This window comes from Montipora foliosa, chromosome 11 (assembly GCF_036669935.1).
Source record: "Montipora foliosa isolate CH-2021 chromosome 11, ASM3666993v2, whole genome shotgun sequence".
Taxonomy (NCBI): domain Eukaryota; kingdom Metazoa; phylum Cnidaria; class Anthozoa; order Scleractinia; family Acroporidae; genus Montipora; species Montipora foliosa.
Window position 1 is genome coordinate 12,413,588 of NC_090879.1, and position 8,697 is coordinate 12,422,284.

General features: G+C 40.7%; 1 protein-coding gene across 4 annotated transcripts in view; it reads left to right on the plus strand.

Annotated features, from left to right (window-relative positions):
* The first annotated feature begins 909 nt into the window (after positions 1-909).
* LOC137976320 (tetratricopeptide repeat protein 28-like) overlaps positions 910-8,697 on the plus strand; it is a 21,413-nt gene continuing 13,625 nt past the window's right edge. The window contains exons 1-2 of one of the 4 annotated variants that reach the window (XM_068823621.1): positions 910-992; positions 5,664-5,752. The gene's annotated coding sequence lies outside the window, so the exon portion shown is untranslated. Of the gene's footprint in view, positions 993-3,308; positions 3,414-5,663; positions 5,753-8,697 lie in introns of those variants that run through there. The other 3 variants (XM_068823620.1, XM_068823622.1, XM_068823623.1) reach the window with 3 other exon arrangements.

Below are 8,697 nucleotides of genomic sequence, written 5' to 3' on the forward strand. Positions count from 1 at the left end.
CAAATAACGACTTTTTTCCAGATTGATTCCACCCTTTTGTGACAAGTAAAGTGTCGCCACAACTTTCTTCAACCCGCAACAAATGCAAGGTGAAAAACAGGAGACAACGACCCAAACAGGCAAAGAAACAATGTTTCGCGCCAAGTTTAGGGTTTTTTGTATCTCGTATTTCGCCGCCTTAAGGGAAATTTTTTACATTATTGCCTGACGTGATGTTGACCACACCATTGACGAAAACAAAGCTCGTTCAGTGACTAAAGTTTGCAACAGTGTTCGAGTTGACTAGCCGATATAAGGAAACCAAAGCTTGGAAGAGACCTGTAATAATCAGTTGTTGAATTCGATTCCATGGAGATCGCTCAAACGTTGGGGAAACTGTGACAAATTCCATGATATTACTCCAACGACTTTAATTTGATAATTGCGCATTTTTCCGTACCAAGTGAACGGTATTTGATTTAAAGTATCTGGCTCGAATTCCATGTAGGGCCGTTTGATTTCGTTTTTTCGCATTATTTTTGCTTGCGGGGGGTGGGGGAGGGGAGGGGAGGGGGGGGGGAGTAAGTTTACTTTCTAAGTTTCTCATGTTATATTCAGCATCTGGTTGACTGAAAAGGCGTTGAAGGTATTCCGGGGCAAGATCGTGAATTGTTTTATACATAATTAGTGCTTTCTGTTTTTTACGTCGAAGAGACAGCTTCTCCCACTTAAGAGTATCGGGAAGGAAGTTAGAGCTCGTATCAAAGGGTAATTTAGTAATTACCCTAGCTGCGCGATTTTGTAATTTTTGCAGCTTATCACTTGACTGGCCACTTAAGCAGTCCTAGACAGGAAACCAATAATCAAAATGCGGTAATACTAAAGCGTTATATATTTGAAGCGCAGTATTAGCTGAGATAAAGTGCCGTATTCGTTTTAAGGCTCCTATAGCTGAGGAAACGTTCCTGCATATTTCGTCTACATGACTTGACCAAGAAAGCCCATCATCAATGGTAAGACCGAGGGATTTAGTGCGATCTACTCTCTTGATCATTTCGTCATCAATTCGTATATCAACCTCGCCACATTGAGTGTTTAATCTCTGCCTAGATCCAATTATCATTAACTCGGTCTTTAAGCCACATTTAAACTCAACCTGTTGGCTCTCAGCCAACAGTTAAGGTTACTGAGTTCAGGAGTTAATGCTAGTTTAAGCTCTGTTAAAGTTTTTGCAGTTAGGGTTATATTGGTACCGTCAGTGAACATTCTCGGGGAAGCCTCCCGGAGGCAGTTAGGAAGAACGTTAATATACCTTAAAATAGCAAGGGACCGTCCTAATATGCTGCCTTGCGGAACCCCACAAGTAATAGTACGAGGAGTTGACAGTCTTCCATTAACAATACATCTTTGGGTCCGATTGCTTAGGTACGATTGAAACTAAGTGATAGTTTCCTGGTCGGCCCCAAAGTATGACATCTTGCGTGAAATGATTTCATGGTCGATAGTGTCGAATGCCTTTTTAAGGTCAATGAAAACGACGCCATTCGGGAAGCCATTGTCGATGTTAACAGACCAGCTATTTGTCGCCTCAAGCAAAGCTGTAAAAAAGGCTCAAAATCAGATTTTGAGCCTTTTTTAAAGATCGGTGTCACCCTAGCAAATTTCCATTCAGTTGCATAGATTCCCGTGAGGATTGATTTCGTAAATACGTCTGTTAGTGAGAGTGCAACAATACTAGCTGCCATTTTTAATAACTTACTAGGGATCTTGTCTTGGCCAGTGGCTTTCTTTTCATCGATTTTTTTCAACAGGTCTAGAACAATGTCGATACTCGGAGTGTTTATAAAAAACGAATTATCAGAGGGCGACAAGAATGATTCAGCGTCAACTTCTCCAACCGGAATATCACGAGCTAGCATTTTCGCAATGTTCAGTAGTGAAGTGCACATTGAAAGCTTCCGCCATATCATCGGCGTTATTTATAGTTCTATTATTAGCTTGGATTTCCAAAATATTGGACGACTTACAACTATTCCGTGAGCTAAGCTCGTTAACTGATAAGATCCCAAGTTTTACTTGATTGCCTTTGCTAGTTTCCAAGCTTTCAGAAAAATACCGTTTTTTAGCAAGTTTAGTTGCATTTTTCACCTGGTTCCTAGCCCGTTTAAACTGCTGCCACATGGCATGATCATTTGTAGAGATCGCTTTCTTTTTAAGAACATCTCTTCTGCGCATTCTGAGCAATAATTAACTCGTTATCCACGGTGACCTCTTGTTACGAATTCCTTTTGATTTTAGAGGCGCGTGTTTCTCCATGCAGCTGACAAACAGGGTTCTCCATTCTTGCCACATATCATTTCGATCAGAGTGCGAACTGGCTTAAGTGGTACATTTTCAAAGGGAATTTGTCTTCTTTTCAACAAGTGGTTTGCTGAAATGGCAAATAACGACTTTTTTTCCAGATTGATTCCACCCTTTTGTGACAAGTAAAGTGTCGCCACAACTTTCTTCAACCCGCAACAAATGCAAGGTGAAAAACAGGAGACAACGACCCAAACAGGCAAAGAAACAATGTTTCGCGCCAAGTTTAGGGTTTTTTGTATCTCGTATTTCGCCGCCTTAAGGGAAATTTTTTACATTATTGCCTGACGTGATGTTGACCACACCATTGACGAAAACAAAGCTCGTTCAGTGACTAAAGTTTGCAACAGTGTTCGAGTTGACTAGCCGATATAAGGAAACCAAAGCTTGGAAGAGACCTGTAATAATCAGTTGTTGAATTCGATTCCATGGAGATCGCTCAAACGTTGGGGAAACTGTGACAAATTCCATGATATTACTCCAACGACTTTAATTTGATAATTGCGCATTTTTCCGTACCAAGTGAACGGTATTTGATTTAAAGTATCTGGCTCGAATTCCATGTAGGGCCGTTTGATTTCGTTTTTTCGCATTATTTTTGCTTGCGGGGGGTGGGGGAGGGGAGGGGAGGGGGGGGGGGAGTAAGTTTACTTTCTAAGTTTCTCATGTTATATTCAGCATCTGGTTGACTGAAAAGGCGTTGAAGGTATTCCGGGGCAAGATCGTGAATTGTTTTATACATAATTAGTGCTTTCTGTTTTTTACGTCGAAGAGACAGCTTCTCCCACTTAAGAGTATCGGGAAGGAAGTTAGAGCTCGTATCAAAGGGTAATTTAGTAATTACCCTAGCTGCGCGATTTTGTAATTTTTGCAGCTTATCACTTGACTGGCCACTTAAGCAGTCCTAGACAGGAAACCAATAATCAAAATGCGGTAATACTAAAGCGTTATATATTTGAAGCGCAGTATTAGCTGAGATAAAGTGCCGTATTCGTTTTAAGGCTCCTATAGCTGAGGAAACGTTCCTGCATATTTCGTCTACATGATTTGACCAAGAAAGCCCATCATCAATGGTAAGACCGAGGGATTTAGTGCGATCTACTCTCTTGATCATTTCGTCATCAATTCGTATATCAACCTCGCCACATTGAGTGTTTAATCTCTGCCTAGATCCAATTATCATTAACTCGGTCTTTAAGCCACATTTAAACTCAACCTGTTGGCTCTCAGCCAACAGTTAAGGTTACTGAGTTCAGGAGTTAATGCTAGTTTAAGCTCTGTTAAAGTTTTTGCAGTTAGGGTTATATTGGTACCGTCAGTGAACATTCTCGGGGAAGCCTCCCGGAGGCAGTTAGGAAGAACGTTAATATACCTTAAAATAGCAAGGGACCGTCCTAATATGCTGCCTTGCGGAACCCCACAAGTAATAGTACGAGGAGTTGACAGTCTTCCATTAACAATACATCTTTGGGTCCGATTGCTTAGGTACGATTGAAACTAAGTGATAGTTTCCTGGTCGGCCCCAAAGTATGACATCTTGCGTGAAATGATTTCATGGTCGATAGTGTCGAATGCCTTTTTAAGGTCAATGAAAACGACGCCATTCGGGAAGCCATTGTCGATGTTAACAGACCAGCTATTTGTCGCCTCAAGCAAAGCTGTAAAAAAGGCTCAAAATCAGATTTTGAGCCTTTTTTAAAGATCGGTGTCACCCTAGCAAATTTCCATTCAGTTGCATAGATTCCCGTGAGGATTGATTTCGTAAATACGTCTGTTAGTGAGAGTGCAACAATACTAGCTGCCATTTTTAATAACTTACTAGGGATCTTGTCTTGGCCAGTGGCTTTCTTTTCATCGATTTTTTTCAACAGGTCTAAAACAATGTCGATACTCGGAGTGTTTATAAAAAACGAATTATCAGAGGGCGACAAGAATGATTCAGCGTCAACTTCTCCAACCGGAATATCACGAGCTAGCATTTTCGCAATGTTCAGTAGTGAAGTGCACATTGAAAGCTTCCGCCATATCATCGGCGTTATTTATGGTTCTATTATTAGCTTGGATTTCCAAAATATTGGACGACTTACAACTATTCCGTGAGCTAAGCTCGTTAACTGATAAGATCCCAAGTTTTACTTGATTGCCTTTGCTAGTTTCCAAGCTTTCAGAAAAATACCGTTTTTTAGCAAGTTTAGTTGCATTTTTCACCTGGTTTCTAGCCCGTTTAAACTGCTGCCACATGGCATGATCATTTGTAGAGATCGCTTTCTTTTTAAGAACATCTCTTCTGCGCATTCTGAGCAATAATTAACTCGTTATCCACGGTGACCTCTTGTTACGAATTCCTTTTGATTTTAGAGGCGCGTGTTTCTCCATGCAGCTGACAAACAGGGTTCTCCATTCTTGCCACATATCATTTCGATCAGGGTGCGAACCAACGTTTCTCCATGGCTTTTGCTTGAGATCACTTAAAAAGTTATCTTTTTGAAAGTTTTTAAACTGCCGCATTTTGATCGTGCGAGACCCGTCGTGGTCATAATTAGCCTTACCTGTCATAAAAACATGAGAATGGTCACTAATCCCAACGTGAACAACCCCAAAGTTTGAAACCTTCTCCGGGGAAATTATCGATCAGGCTTTTTGACACCTGGGTAATACGTGTTGGTTCCGTGATTAATTGGCTAAGACTACAGATATCAAGAATGTTAGTTAGTGAGGACAAAATATGTGCTGTTGCCTCAGGACAAATTGCAGTTAACATCGCCAAGTAGATACAAATCCTTATTTTCAGCGTCAATTTTGTCTATCAATTTCTCAAAGTCGTTAAACAATTCGATGGGAGAACCTGGGGGCTGATACCAGGTGCCAACCACGAATCCTGTACTTCAAGGCATGCTGAATTCAACGAAAAAACACTCCAAATTATCGTTATTTAGATAACCTCGTATTCGGAAATTAAGATTTGAGCGCAAGTAGATACAAACACCACCCCCTTTCCTTCCATTAACTCTGCGATCTCTTCTGACTACTTCAAAGCGAGGTAAATAAAGTTCGTTATCATGAATAGTGGAATCTAATTTAGATTCGTTAATTATAAGAATATCTACTTTGGAATAGGATATGAAGACTCGAAGTTCATCAATATGGGACGGCACACTCTTTATATTTAGGGAAGCAATAACCAAACCTCACCCAAAAACACTTACCCGGTTATCGCTCGTGCTGGCATCAGGCAAATCGGATTCCCAGACGGCAATATCCTAATCTAAACGCAAATAATTTGTAAAATTCCGGGCAAGACGTGATGTTCCAGATTTGTTTAGGTGAAGACGACTGCGATGCAAGTGGTAGTTGCCTAAAATGTTAGAATGGCCAACAAATTTCCAGCTGTTTTGGACCAAGTGGATATGAGGTAAGAGAGCGAATCCCTGTATCCCCATAACAGTTATTTGATATTCAGTGATTCTCACCGCACCACACCGCACCACCATAGCTAAAACTGTCTTCCAAAAAAATGACATTGGAACAACAAGTTTGTTCACGGAGTCCCTCAGTGAATAATTATTAACGTCAGATCCATTCATAAATACATCGCTTAAATACTCGGATGTAATTAAGAGCCAATTTCTGTAACTATCGAAAATTCGTGGTCACTCGTCAAATTTCGAATTTCTTTATATTTTGCTCTTTCGAAAATGGTTTCCAAAGTTCTCGAACCGCTTAATTTTTTCTCAAATCGAGGGAAGTTCCAAAGACGCCATTTTACCGCCGTCACCTCCGAAAATATAGTAAAATGGTGCATTTTGTTATCGTTCGTGTACATAAACGCGATCACAGCCATCAATGCAATTTGGGCATACCGTAACACATTTCTTGGTCTTTCCAAAGCATAAATTTATTTTGGAAAAGCTGCTAGAAAATATCTGTTTTTGGCTGTTAGAAAAACCCTAGTACAGACGGTTGAGCAAATGAGCTAGTCAATTTATCTAAATTGCACATCCCCTAAAAGCCCACTGGTACATGTAATTTGACGTTGAAACTAGTATGTCCTTGAAGTGCATTCTTTGTGCTATGCTGTGTTAACATTTCTTCCGCGGCCTGACAAAAGTGTGCCGTCGAGAGACAGAAACGTGAAGTCAATTTTTGCATCGCGACCATTCTTGAAATTAACACGGAACTTGCCATCTCCGAACTACGTCCTCGTCAAGCGGCGTTTCTAAAACGAGGGTAAGGGTAAGACCAAGAGTGAGGGTAAGGGTAAGGATACGAATACAGAAAGTATCCTAAAAATGCATAAAAGCTAACCTTAAACTTTTGTTTGGGCCTAATTAGGCCAAGGTTAGCTTTTATGCATGTTTAGGATACGTTTTGTATTCGTTTCCTTACCCTTCCCTTGGTCTTACCCTTGCCCTCGTTTTAGAAACGCCACTCGTCAAGAACCGAAACTCAGCCAACGAAAATATTTTTTTCGCTATTCTGAACGCCTAAAGATTACTGTACTATAATACGATTGCTGGAGAATGATAACCTGCTTCATCTTTAGTTTTGGCAAGGTTAAAGTAGGTAATGAATTATTGTCTATGCTGATCGATACGGCGATTTCCAAACAACGTTACACTCGTTGTAAACTGCTTCTTTCTACCAGCTATCACCTTTTTTAAAAAGATATATATGATGCGATGATATTAATTCCGATTTAGTTACCATTTTAGGGTGCAGACACATTTCTGTGTCTTTTGCCCCTAAGGGAAATTTTTTACATTATGGCGTGACGTGATATTGACCACACCATTGACGAAAACAAAGCTCGTTCAATGACTAGATTTTGCGACAGTGTTCGAGTCGACTAGCCGATATAAGGAAACCAAAGCTTGGAAGAGACCTGTAATAATCAGTTGTTGAATTCGATTCCATGGAGATCGCTAATCGCTCAAATGTCGGGGAAACTGTGACTAATTGCGCAATTTTCCGTACCACGCATGATTTAAAGTATCTTGTTCGAATTCTATGTAGGGCCGTTTGATTTCGTTTTTTCGCATTATTTTTGGTAGCAGTGGGGGGGGGGGGGGGGGTAAAAGACTGAGTGGAATGGGAGGGCACACGGTTGCAAAACAATTCTGTGCAATTAACCAAGGAGTTGTTGTGCAAGGTAATTATTTACCTGCCTTTACCACCACTCCTCAATCAAATCTCTCTCGCGTAATCCATATGACGATTTTCGTTTTTGAAGGCCACAAAATGGAATAGAGAAAAACAGCGGTATTTTTGCTAATAATAGGGAGTTCAAGGAACGAGTACGACAACGGCATAGTCGAAAAACGCGTCAAAAGAAGACAATGGCTTTGCACTTGAGTTTCAAAAAATTTAAGATTTCACATTTACCCACTAACACATAAATGCAAACTGATTTCAGTCGTTTTATTCTTTTTCTTTATTTTAACAAAGGCACACCAAATAAGGGATCATTCGTAGCAGCTGATCACAGCCCTCTATATAAAAATATGACCAACTAGATAACCAAAAACCACCCTATGTGATTCTGTGCATTTCTTAAAGGCCAGGCTTTTAACATTTCTTAAAGGCATTGCCTGTAATCTTAAAGATCAGTGCTGGATGGCTAATATTTTGTTCACTTTTAAGTTGAACATCGGATCTGGAATAACCATGAACTAGCTGCAAACCCTGTGATCAAAATTTTGTTCTCTCACGGGTGCCGTAGTCTGATTAAACTTTCTAATATTCAGGGCCCTTTATTTTAACGAACAAGGGCAACTATCTTCAACTTCTAGATGGACGGCTATGTAAGGCGCTTTCCTTCAAACCGCTGGGGCTGGTACTTCCTGCTCTGACCCCTCACATAGCACCTGAAGTAGCCCCTCGCATTTCACCAAAGTGCGAACATTGTACTGATCTACAAATTGAATGCGGTGGCTGATGTGGTGCAGGGACGAAAGCAGAGAGTCACTTGCTGAGGTGAAATTCACTTGTTCCTCTACAGCAAGCATGTCTTGCTCCATTACCTGTACTTGCTGTTGCAGTTTCCCTGCCAAAGGTGAAAAAAGAGACAAAATTTGTTGTGCAGAAAGAAATTTTGTTGTAGTGAAAAGTCTGAACCGAGTCATCGCCGCATTTCTTTGGTGACGAAATTAGGTTGTAGCTTTCTCCTAGTGACCCAGGCTGATGTTAAAGCCTCAAGGTCGGACTTCTGATTAGCATTAAATCTTTCGGCCCTGTTGGTTCCTTTGCGAACCCAGCTCTCCTTGATGAGTTGATGGCATGGTAACTGAAAGAACCATCAACAGCAGGGACAATCACTTGGACATATGTAGGAAGGCCTGCACCTTCCTGAAGCTGGGA